The sequence below is a fragment of the Ixodes scapularis genome, unplaced genomic scaffold (genome assembly GCF_016920785.2).
Source record: "Ixodes scapularis isolate PalLabHiFi unplaced genomic scaffold, ASM1692078v2 PGA_scaffold1__304_contigs__length_218370807, whole genome shotgun sequence".
Lineage (NCBI taxonomy): Eukaryota > Metazoa > Arthropoda > Arachnida > Ixodida > Ixodidae > Ixodes > Ixodes scapularis.
In genome coordinates, this window is record NW_024609846.1 from 139,415,954 (window position 1) to 139,429,050 (window position 13,097).

General features: G+C 47.4%; 1 pseudogene; it reads left to right on the top strand.

Moving 5' to 3' along the window:
* Positions 1-12,021: 12,021 nt before the first annotated feature.
* LOC120846526 lies at positions 12,022-12,548 on the top strand (annotated as a pseudogene).
* The last annotated feature ends 549 nt before the right edge of the window (positions 12,549-13,097 follow it).

Genomic DNA, 13,097 nt, shown 5'->3' on the forward strand with positions numbered 1-13,097 from the left:
TATTAGAAAAAATACTGAAGGATGTTAACACGCGTCGTTCCAGTGGTTTCCAATCTTGGAAAAGGGAAGGGAATCATGGAAAGATTGGGAGGATGATAAGGCAAATTGTGAACGGTACAAGGAGCGATAGAAATTAATGAAATACAAACACACACGAACAGTCATATAAGAAATTGTGCAGTTTGATACTTTAGCCCCTTGTTCCATGGGAAAAACACCAGCCGTCGGATGGCCCAAAATGCGTGCTTTTTGTGTAAGGTGTTTAAAAACTTTAGGCTCTAGAAAAAAGCAGTCAATAGCGTTAAGTCCTTATTTTGAACTCGTTTCGTTCATGTTCTGGCCATTAAAAAGCACGGCGGACAAGCGAACGCTCCTGATGTTGCCACACCAATGACTCCTTCCGCACGCTTGTGTCCGCCTTGTATGGCCACCGATAATCAATAGACACGCCGGAAAACGCAACGTTTGAAGCCAGCTATAACCGCGTCATCTTCCGAACGCCGTCTGCTATCAACCATAGAGTTGTTATAGTGTATGCTAGAGGTTCAACTGCCGCTAGTGTGTTGTGGCGAATTGAGGCAGAGAGCAACCAGGCGGAAATTAACTTCCGGTAATTAATTTTTATAGAAACAAGTGAGTGCATTTTCTTCGTAAGATTGATTATAAGAGGAAATTTCACGAATAATTTGTACCTAATAGGTAGACAGGAATATTTCTCAGTCAAGCAGACAAAATATTTCGTCAGTTACGACGTTTTTATTCAAAATTCATGGCATTAAAAACGGTCCTAAACCGCCTTCGAAGATGCATGTATGTGCATTGCCGGATACTGTTAGCGCGAACACAGCGTCGTCGCCTTTCAGCATGCAGGATATACGTGCCAAACGAACAAAGGACATGCAGAAAACCAAGAGACACGCAAACCCTACGCAGTAACATTGGATCAGTAACTCCTTGTACATGGAGACGACCAAAATAAATTGAAGGCCACGAAATTTCGCTTAATTTGCAAAAAAATAAGTACTGCTTTTTTCTGCACATGAATATGCGCGAAGATGCTTGTTTTGTTCACACAACGTCACCGCAGGCTCAAAATCTTCGAAAATAGGAAGAAGCAAGAGAACAGGTGCCCGATAAAAGCTGCCCGACATTGGAAATAATATTAAAAAAAACACCTCTCATGGCCGACACACTCATTCTTTACATACAGAATGTTCTTTAACCGCTTGTGAAGATACATGGTGGAGTCATTTTCATATTGTGACAGGACGGGCATGTAAGCAATATATGAGCTCAACTGGAATGCTGGCGAATCTTGAAAACACTCTAAATTTCGTTCTATTGTCATTCTTCCTAGAATCGTCGCTCGTTCTTACATAGGCGCTATAGAAAAGATTTTTGGGCCTGAAATATAGCAAAGTTTAACATCGTTCAGTGGGAAAAGCAACAAAAAAAAAAACTGTAACTAAAGCAATTACACTTTTATAATGCTAAGAAAGGTACATACCTTTCGGTACGACCCAAATAACAACAGTTACATATACCATTTACCGGCGAAGATAAAGAAAATTGCGCGCACATTTTTTTCTCTTTATTGGACAATGTGGAGAGCAAGTCGAATGCTTCTTTCGCAGGAGTTGTGGTTACGTCCGAACGACGCCGAGCTTCTATTGGCTTATTGAAAAATGGTGGCGGGAACCTCAAAGCATTGAGATCTACCCATTATTTTCTTCAGTCAGCCAATAAGCGCTCGGCGTCGTACTGATGCCACCGCAACTCCTGTGCAAGAAGCAGACGACCTGCACTCCGGATAGCACCAGTTCAACCTACACAGTACCTTATAACAACTCTAGGTTACCAACGCGGCAGCGCTTGCTTGGGCTCCAAGCTAGGCTCAAGCCGACCACACTCTGCGCCAACACCCCCCGCTTCGATCGGAGAAACTTTAATATAATCTTAGGCCCGAGCGTGCACGAAACAACGTCAGAACCGCCAAGGGTTCGGCAGGCGACCGCATTCCGCTTTCAGCGTTGACCTCGCCAACGGCGCGTTTGACTTTAGCTAGCGTTGACGCGTTGACGTTAGCAGACGACACTCGGCAGATGGCGTCTCCGGTGGCTGGCTTCAGACGCTTCGTTCGCGCGTTCCTCTGTACAGAAGACACTTCGTTACCATAGTTACGCCGGCCATAGCAGACGGACTTTATTATGCGGAAGGAGACGGCGGGGTGGCGAGATAAGGTGCGTACTTGGGTTCTTTCGCCATGAGTCTCGATAGGCGTAACGGGAACAAAAAGAGCTCGAAAGAAGGACATAACGCAAATGGCTGATTCTCTCCAGCGACTAATATATTGGCGATCGTTACACGAAAAGTAGGCTTTCAGCTCGCAACTTGGATAAAGCTTTATGCACTGCAACATGGGGCTAAACTACCCATGTGCCATAAATTGAGCAGTCCTCTGACAATGCACAGTCCAAACGATAGCTGTGCCATGACACGGCGAAGTCGTTGGGTATAGGCGTCACGTTCAGGCACCTTGGGCTGCATGATCAAAAGCGTTTGGAACAGAATACACATCTCACCATTTTGTTCCCAACGAATTTGTTTCTTTTAAAGCGATATTTAATATGGGCTCTACGCACCACTGGAAATGGCGTGTGTTGTTGATCTGATAGTTGGCGATGTATGGCGTCCGTCGTCAATGACGCCAGTACCTCGAAAAAGATCGGCCGCCGACTGCGGGAATTGAAACTTTCTCCGCTGCGTGCAAAGAGGAGGCGTTACCACAGAGCCTCGTCACACCACTAACAACTCGGTGTGCGCTTAGGGTTTTCGTATAATACCCATTGACCCATGCAAGCGCTCCCTGGGAATAAATATTAGCTGATAACGAAATTCCGTTGTAGCACAGACAATGCCAAAAACTCGTGACGGGAGACGCGCGTTCAAGCGCTCAGAAACAAAAACAAAATGTGTTCGAAAAACAAAATGGTCACATGTCTATTTGTTTCTTGTTATCGCCTATATCTTTTGTCCCTTTTCTAGAGAACGTGTGCAGTGTGCACCAGGTACCGCACAAACCTTCAGTATAAATATGCTGTAAACACCCTGGGCGTATCTCTGTGGTAACGCGTCCGTTTCGCACGCAGCGAACCCAGGTGCCACTCCTGCGCGTGGCGGGTATTTTTTATATTTTTTTCGGTTTTGACAACAATGAAGATGGACACACAAGCGCCTTACTACGCATACTACAACGTCTACAAGGCCCGTCATTTCCAGTGGGGGAAAAAAGCCCATAAGAGCGATCGATGTAATATCCTGAGGAAGGCGAATTGGTCAGTGGCACGAACGACCACCTCACACAAAGCATAATGCGATGGCCCGGCCTTCATAAATCCCCTTTTTGCGCTATCATCGCCAACTTTCCTCTGCCTCGGCTACAAACCATCATCATAACATTATTCCAGGATTTGCTGGGAAGATTTTCCTTTCGACCAGTAGAGTGGTTAAGGAAACAAAAAAGAACTCTTATTGAAACAAACTGCCGGGTAAGACGGACGTCAGAGAAAGCACAACATATATTAAGTAGCTAAATAAATAAATTAACTTAATAAAAATCTTTTTAAGCAGTGAAAATTAACATATGATTTTATTTATACTCTGTTCACCTTTCAGCTGAGACTAGAAGCTCCAGCTATAGCGCGAGCTCGCTGGCTTCCACACTGCTTTAGTTGTTAATGCCTGCGGGTTCACAATTGCGTTAGCAAGGGCAGAAAGCTCGCGCTGAAGGTGGAGCTTCCAGTCTTAGCTTAAATGGGCAGTGCAACGGTTTTAATGTTGAAATAATTGCCAGTTTGCATTTTTTTATATTGTTTATACAAGCTCAAGTGACCAAAAAGGCGTCACCTTCCCCCCCCCCCCCCAAAAAAAAAAAAAAAAGAACGGCTATTCTGCTGTGTAATCGCAAGGCAAAAAACGAATTATTTTCCGATCTGCAGCCGCCAATGGCGGTTACGGGAACTAAACTGACGGCGTCTCTGGGGGATACGAAGTCAACAAACCCTGTCCCCCTCCGCTGCTACACTCGCCGTCTGCCCCGAAATTGGCTTGCTCTTTATGTTTATACAGCCTTGATGGAGATGCGCCTCAACGGGTAATCGGTCTCTTAGCTGTAGATGAGAAATTTGGCCAGTGCGGTACAACCGCTAACCTGGGATTTTTAACGTGCATCACGCAGTAGTGATCACACGAACGCGTGCCGGTACGAAACTCATCCAGACCGAAACGGGCGGGGGCGGCGGGGATCGAACCCAGGAGGTTCCCAGCGCAAGCTTTCGCTCCACGCCGTCTGCCCCGTGGCGAACCGTCCTTTGTGTCCATCGCTCGCCGCGACCTTCGACGAGGCTAATCCTTTGAAAGTCCACAATCGCAGAGGAAGCGGCTGGGGTCTCTGAAGAGAGGGCCCAAGGGGAAACCACGTGAACCCCCAGAGACGTCACTCGAAAGTCGGCGTGGAGAGCTGAGAGGCACTTCGACCTTCGATTTGTTTAATTCTTTTTAAGATAAGAACTAGCGCTCGCAAGAAAATGCGGCTTTTGGTTTTTCGTTCCATAGGTGACGCAGATACATTTCCGCAGTTAATTGGCCAAAGTCTGAAAATCGTTGCACTGCCCCTTTAAGGGTGAACGGTGTATAGAAATTTGGTGAGAGTCTTTGAAATGTTCTATACTCCGGTTCAGTTTAAGTGTGAGCGTGGCAGAAGTTACAAGAGCGAGCTCCGGCATAGCATCCCCTATACTAACGAAGCCTGGCAGATCGCCGCAAGAAACAGCCGCCGAAATTGAAAAGTTAGAGCGGCAGACAATGAATGAGAGAGCCACGTGACGTGCGTCCCACTGCGGCGAGACGCCGAATTATACTTCTCCCGAGCGATAGAATATATCTGCTCGTGTTTCTCGCGTTCCTCGCGCTACCCCTTCGATTCTCGTCGGGTTCGAAAACCACGTTTCTGGTCCTCGCCACTCCAAACGTTGTGCACTGACGACAAGGTTTTCTGAGAAATGCTCTGGGCTACCAGATCCTCGCGCTCCAAATCTGAGACCGGGCACCCTATGGCTCCGTCGTCGATCTGCAAGGCTTTGTGACTATAGAGGAGGCCATGGCTTTGGGCTTTCAGCGTCCCTGCCAAGCACGCGTACTCGTGCAATGCAGGCACTATTCAGTGCCACATAATCACGCTTGTAGCTTGGCCTCGCTTATGCTTAAAGGGATATGAAAACAAAAAGGCGAGAGCGAGAGTTTTATACCCCGCGCTTCAAAGTCGGCCAGACAGAAGTTCAAAGCATATCGCGCTTGTGACGACAATAGTTCTGGCACGGTCAAGGGTAAAGTAGTTGTGAGCCTTGCCGCTTGGTGGTGTCAGCCCGTGACAAGCTCGCCCAGTTGTAATGTCCAATGACTGTACGCCTTATGGCCTATAAAAAGCTTGCTCATAACATCATTTGCGGCGACACCGGTATTTTATGTGCCACGAGCCTTTGCTTCACCGTGTTAGTTTCACACCGCAGAATTAGTGGCTCGAGAAAATCAATAAATAGAAATAACCGTCAGTACCCAGCAACGGCGTATGGTTGGCCTGACAGAGGTCCTCGCATCCTGAGATCACGCTCCTACCTAACGTCTGCAAAGAGCGGCGATCTTGATGGTGTGGAATGTACGTTGGAGAAGTACTGTGGAGCTGAGACTGCAGCCAAGTCCACAACCACGAGAGTGCGAGGCCGCTGCTTTAAAGGCACCATGAAGAACATTTAAAGTTGGGATAAATGATTTTAAAATGAGACTTTACTAATCGCATATCATTTAGTGGGTCAAAATAAAGAGGGTAGAAAGTCAAAAGCCAGCTTTTCGGTACGAACATTTGAGAATATAGCGGACTATTTCGTACCTTCTTTCCATTGAAAGCTCTCCTCCTTTTCACTATGATACATCCGCGGCACCCAAAGTGCGTCAGCGGTGCCAAAATGAGGTCAGCCGACCCTAGCTCCCGCATTGGACACGAGAACTAGGTCGCTCGGACGTATGCCCTCGTCAATGATCAATCCGTCGAACAATATTTGGATTCGCATTCGTGGCCAATCAGTGCACCCTGAGGGAAATTATCATCACTTGCGAATGACAAGTTCTATGGTGTGCTTAAAAACGCAATGGAAGCTTGGAGTCGTCGCACAGGTGCCCAAGAATGTCACGATGACGTGATTTTTTAATTCGCCTTTGAGTTGAGGATTAAAGCTAGGGAAAAAGTAGGAAAACCGCGTAGGAAAACAGCCACCAGGCGCAATTTTTAAATCTGTTCCTTTGTTTTAAAATTTGTTTTCTTGACTTCTTTACTGCAGCTTGTAAACACTAGTCTAGGCTACTGTTTCTGGCATGAACCACATCTAAACAATGAGATACAAGGGCAGAAATTTTGTTTCCGTACCCTTTTAGTTGCAAGAAGACCTTAAGAACAAAAGAACGTGTGAAGCTTGGATGTGCGCTAAATTGTCCACCTCTGCAGCAGAAACAAAGCTGGCAATGCGGAAACGCGGAAAATTAGAATATCATTCGTGTTTTTCAGTATGCCACACACATTATTCCGAGTATGCTACTATCGCCAAGAAATTTCTACAATACCATGCAAGACCCTGAGTCAAAACGACCGGGCTTGCTTTTTGAGTATCATATGGAAATTGAAAATGTGGGTTTCTTTTACTGCAACAGATTTTTATATGTCCCATTTTCCAGTTGAATGAATTTAATTAATTGAAATGAATTGCCGCAACCTCAGTTGCCGTCAATGATCTGTTCAACGTAACAGTTAAAGCAGCACGAAGGTAGTTGGGCGTGACACGTCGAACTGTCACGTTTGCCAAGTTGGTCATTAGGACGGCTCTCAAAACCCCTTTCGAAAGACTGCCCTCTGCAGGCAGAAGTTGAATCTATGCATCATGGCCAACTAAAACCACAATGTCAGGATACACCTTAAGCATTCGGTCGAATTCAGTGCAAAAACAGATCCACAGAAAAAGGTGATTATCGCAGTGACGTTGGACTTTCGACGCTGGTTGATTGTCTCGTCGGCTCCTGTCGTTGGCCGCGCTCCGACGATCAATATCTTATTGAATTACTTGCACGTTCCATGATGTCAGTTCTTCCGCCATTGTGCAGTGATTCCGACTAGTCACTGAATGTTGTCAGAGTACCGAAACTCGCAAGCTTCGCTTCAGAACCGAGTCGCGGCGAAGCAGTCGCGATCCCCAACATAGTACTGCTCTGTGCGGTCGACCCAAAGCGCGTACAGTGTAGAATTCATGGTCGTGTGAGCCCTTCAATCCACGTTCCTGGCGTGTGGCGACACTAGATTGTTTTTATTGAAGTTCTTTCCTTTGTTCCTAGCGGTGCGTGACTTTCTCCTCGCTGTCTCGTCTTTCTCTCTCTCTGTCGCCTCGAAGCACAACGAAGTAGACTGTTAGGCTTAGTGTCTGAGGCGTTGAGCTTGAAACGCAGCACAAGCACCACCGGAGCAAGAAAACTAGCCGGCAAACTTCTTTGACAAACCAGATTAGCGGCTACTTCGTAGAAAACAAATTACAAAAAAAATCAACGCTGCTTTCGTTTGGCTTTAACTGATGGATGCCCAGATGTCCCACCAGAGCGCACCCGCCGTAGCCGTGGTAACGCAGGAATGTTTTATCGACGTTTTTTTGTTTTTGTTTCTCTTCTGCGGTTATCTCCATACTGGCCGACGGATAACTTCCGCCATGGGTTAAACAAGCCAATCATAACTGCATAATGCGGGGATTTACTTCCGGTAAGAGGACTGAAGGGAATTCGGTACTCTAGGATTATTCAGTGACTCTAGCTCCGACCATTCAATGACCGGCCCGGAGTTTTTCGAAAGGGGTCTATAGCTGTCCGTACTGCAGCTCCATCTGGTATCCATATCTGGGCAAATGAACCTGATTGTAGGTCTGCGCCAAGGCTTCCCCCTCTCTCCAACCCTGTTCGACATCTACATCAACGATCTCATACTGGAGCTGCAAGCGAAAAAGCAGGGTGTTCCTTTCACAACCATTACCACCAATAATGACATGGAAAGAACTTATATTCCAGTAATGGCCTTTGCTGATGACATACTCCTGTTATCACAGAGTGAAACTCACCTTCAAGACATGCTCAATATCTGCACTTGAATTGGGAATGAAGAGGGACTGAAATCCAGTAAGGAAAAGTCAAAGTGGATAGCTATAATTTTCACAAGCCTAATCACAGGTTTAGAGTACAGGACGTGGAAGTAGAACATACCAAGGAGTACAAGTACCTGGGAGTGACTCTTCAAGAAGGCCAGCAATACTTAGAACAGCATGTTGTGAATTGTAAATTGGAATCCTCCTCACGGGAAATAGCCGCACAGGGCTCGTGTAAATATGTGGTTAACGAGAACGAGGAAGACGAAGGAACGGTTTGAAAAAAGGCAGATCGAAGAAGATGTACGGAACGACTGCGATGACCGACACCCGTAGATTAACTTCGCCATCTAAATAGTAAATTCATTTTGTCGCTTACCGTAAGTCTTTGACGTTCAATTACTGCAACAACTGAATGGTGCCGAAACCCGGGACTTCAAGCCAGGAACGACCCTCAGCGAAACGAAGTCAGTTGCTGAGCAGCGAACGAGTGAACGCCATGGACTAACCTCGAACGAAATATGGATCGACATCGGAACAAGTAAGCAACTCTATTACCCGAAGCTTACCAACCTCTCAATTTATTCAAACATGGAAAGGTGCGAACGAAAAGGACTGCTCGCAGAGCACAAAACACCCGAATTGTTAGAGAGGCCACCGCTATTCTCAACACTGCGGATGTAATTCAAATCGAGGCCATAGCAAGAAAGCTTGAGGTAAATTATGAAGAACTCAAGAAGCTGAACACCGAGCTCGAGCCCTTCATTGCCGATGGAGATCTTGAGCACGAATACCAGTCGGTAATTGAGTACGAGGAAGAAACGACCCACACCTTGAGCATGCTTCAAAGTCGAGCAGTGCAACTACGTTCTGGTGAACCAGCGCGACCATCAACATTGGCAATTGCCTCACGAAGCGAAGAACGAAGACGGACTGGTATTAAACTACCGAAGTTGCAGCTGCAATCCTTTAAGGGCGAGCTTGCTGAGTGGCAGCCATTTTGGCAACAATTCAAGCGTGCCATTCACGAAAACGGAGAGCTGTCAAGCGGCGAGAAGTTTCAATACTTAAGGACGCTGGTTAGTGGACCCGCCAAGGCATCTATCGATGGTCTCCAAGTGACTGATGCGTGCTACAACGACGCAATTGAAATCTTAACTAGACAGTTTGGAGACTACAGGCGAATCCAGCAAGACCACCTTACAAAGCTTCGAACGCTTCCGAGTGTCACCTACTCAAACGACACCAAGGGTTTGAGGAGACTTTACGATCAGGTGCAAACCCACATCCGCGGTCTTCATGAACTTGGTGTCAGCTCAGACAGCTACTCGACCATGCTGATGGACATTGTCATCAAGGCTCTTCCATCTGAGATAGTGGTGGATTTCTACCGACGTGCTGGCCATTCTGAAAGGAAGACCGTCCATCCGTATGAGGGAGACGTGGCTGCACATTCATCTCCACCCACATTACAAGCAGAAGAGCTGGGGTCAATCTCAGGTACTTCCAGAACTGCTGAGCTGTACGCCAGACCAACACATCGAAATGAGGACGCTCAACTGAACAGCAGAAGGGCGGAGGGAGATTCGCAACAGTTGCTTGAATATCTGCTAATCGAGATCGAGAGTAGAGAAAGATCTGGTGTCAGAGATGATCGTCCACCGAGAACAAATCGAGAGCAACTACATCAACGAGCTCATCTTCCGAATTCTGCGGTTCTCCATGCCAAAGCTCAAGATAACAAGGAGGAGTGCATTTTTTGCAAAACTACAGGACAAAGCACGGAAAACTGCACCAGTAGCATCTCTCTAATGGAGAAGAAGAAGAAACTTTCAGGAGAGATGCGATGTTTCCGGTGCACCCTAAGAGGGCATAGGTCAAAGGACTGTCACAGGAAATTGTCTTGCACTTCCTGTGCGGGGCGACACGTAACATCCATGTGCGATCCGACCTGGAAACCTTCAGCGAACACTAGTGCAACACAAACAATGACAACTAGTGTTCAAAGCGCTGGCATTGGTAGCACTGGGATTTCGATAGACGACGACGTCTTACTTCAGACCTCTCGAACCTGGGTGGTCGAGGATGGGAATACTGTCTACGCACGTGCCATCTTAGACGGTGGAAGTCAGCGAACGTTTATACGAGAAGACGTTTCTCGCAAGCTGAGTCTTAAGGTGCTAGGAGAGACCAGACTACGCTTGAACACGTTTGGAAGTTCTACTTCACTGCCGAAAAAACGAAGGCTGGTTCAAGTGAAGCTGCGTAGTCAGTACAACAACGAAGAATGCAGTGTTGAAGCGGTAGAAATCCCATTTATATGCGAGGACATTGTTCAGGTACCTGTAAACCATGAGTTTGTCCGCAGCATTGAGGAAGACGGAGGCTGCATCGCTGACAAGCTCCTCTTCCCCGGCGTTTCTACCGAACCAGGCATGAGCCTGCTTATTGGGAGAGACCAAATGTGGAAAGTCGCCAGTGAGCCGGTGCGACGTTGTGAAAGCAACTGCAGCCTGATGGCTTCAGACACAACTTTTGGGTGGACTTTCAAGGCCCTACATCACTTCAGAGTTCCTTAACCTGCAGTACAAACAAGGGGGGCTCTAATAAAAAAGACGACGACACCGAGAAAACCACCGCCAAGACGAAGCATAAACGTTCCGTCGGATCCCCGATTTCCGTAAACCTGCAGTGGCAAGAGAACGACCACGAGTACGAAGAACGAATTCAAGGAGACCTCACTTGCTTCGGAAAGTACACTTGCAAGGATATAGGCGGCAGCCTCAAGTGCAGTCACCCGCCGCATTCGCAGCGCTCCCCGAAATTAACCAATCAAAGGAACGACCGGCAGTGTCAGCTGTCTTCGTCAAAACGCTCTGACATCGATGGGGGCCAGAGGCTGGATGTTTCAAGCGAATCTGACAGTGTTGGGCCCGAGGTTCAAATCAGACTGAATAAGACTTCCGACAGCCGCTCGCAATCAAAGAAGTCGAGAGTATCCGACACGTGGCAGTCTTCGAACATGGTTGTGTCGTGCGCTCACAATAATTTTGAGAAAGCGAATGTCAGCGAAGAGGACAACGGCGAGCGTAATTTGCAGTCCGACAGTGTGTTTTGCAATCAGACGTCGACCAGGAAGTTTCTCAAACGAAAGAGAACAAACCGAAGAGTGGCCGACAAAGAGCTCTTCGCTTACTCCGTGGTAGTTGTAGTTGCCGTCGTCTCACTTACGCTGGCCGTCGCTCTGAGCAGTCGAGGAATACATGGGTTAGGACTAGACCATCATCTCGTCTTCAACCTTTCCAACCTGAAGGCTATGAAGGAAGATCCAACCTTTCGGCATGCTGCACCCACGAGACGCAGGGACGCGCGTTACTTGACCAGTGGGCGAATGTTTCTAAAAATTCTCGGACTGAACTACTTCCACCGTGCGTGCCGCAATTTCTACAAGTTTGACTGCAAACGTTTGCCAGTACGTCCAGCGACTACATCGCAAGACAATTTGATAGAAGGGCTGCTCGCTGTCGTCAAATCAGAAGACAAATACCCGGAGCTGAACACGGCGCGGAGGTTGTACAAAGAATGTCTTCAGAAAGATGTGATCGCGGAACAGGGCGGGGACACGCTGGCAGAGCTTCATACTGACCCCGGACTCCATGGCTTATAGAACGTGCTGAAAGACAAGAATGCAAGAATACTACCGAATAACGAATACAGTGTAAATTCATTGTTGACCGAGCTGCCCGGTGGGGTTTGTTTTGGGAGCGTATGGTGTGGGGGGGAGCGCTGCCAAAACATGCCTCGGAAAGTTCTTAGAAGAAATTGCTGCAGTTTTGAAGAGCTTACCACTATACTCCATGAGATTGAGGCAGTTGTTAACTCACGACCCCTCTCATTTCTGCAAGCCTCTCCCGACGAGCCCGAAGCGTTGACCCCGGAGCATTTTTTTACTGGAAAGCGACCGACAGCTCTTCCAACTGCGGGTGCTGAGAAATTCCAAACCTCTACGAGAGAAAATGTAACCCGGCGTTAAAGAAAGCATCAACAACTGCTAGACCACTTTTGGCAGCGGTGGCGAAAAGAATACTTGCTCCAGCTGCGATCAGCACACGAAACAACTTGTCACCGAAACAGCCAGAAGGCGATCCGGTTCTAGTTGAGGAAAACAAAACGCCCAGACACCTGTGGCGGACTGGACGAATTGGGCAGGTATTCTACGGCCGGGATAGTATAGTGTGATCCTGCGCTGTGAACGTGCCAGGCGGACAAGTGCTGAAAAGACCCGTGCAACTTTTATATACCCTAGAGCTTTATGTTGAATGAGCGATCTAAAAACACTCATTTGGGGGCAGTGTGTTGTGAATTGTAAATTGGAATCCTCCTCACGGGAAACAGCCGCACAGGGCTCGTGTAAATATGTGGTTAACGAGAACGAGGAAGACGAAGGAACGGTTTGAAAAAAGGCAGATCGAAGAAGAAGATGTACGGAACGACTGCGATGACCGACACCCATAGATTAACTTCGCCATCTAAATAGTAAATTCATTTTGTCGCTTACCGTAAGTCTTTGACGTTCAATTACTGCAACACAGCACGAAAGGAACACCCTAAAAACCTCTAACATCCGAAGAGGTCACCTGTGGAACATGGCAGTCTTCCTATAACCCATACACCCTTGCGATGACACTGTGGAAGAGTGTAGCAGTACCGGCGGTCACCTACCCTAACGTCGCAGTGGTCTTCCAGCAGTCCTCCCTGAAGACATTCGACCGCCATCAAGTAAAAATCGGTATGTGGGCACTGTTCGGAAACGGAGCAACTGCAAACCTGGCCGTCACGGGAGAAATGACCTGGTCGACATTCAAGCAACGG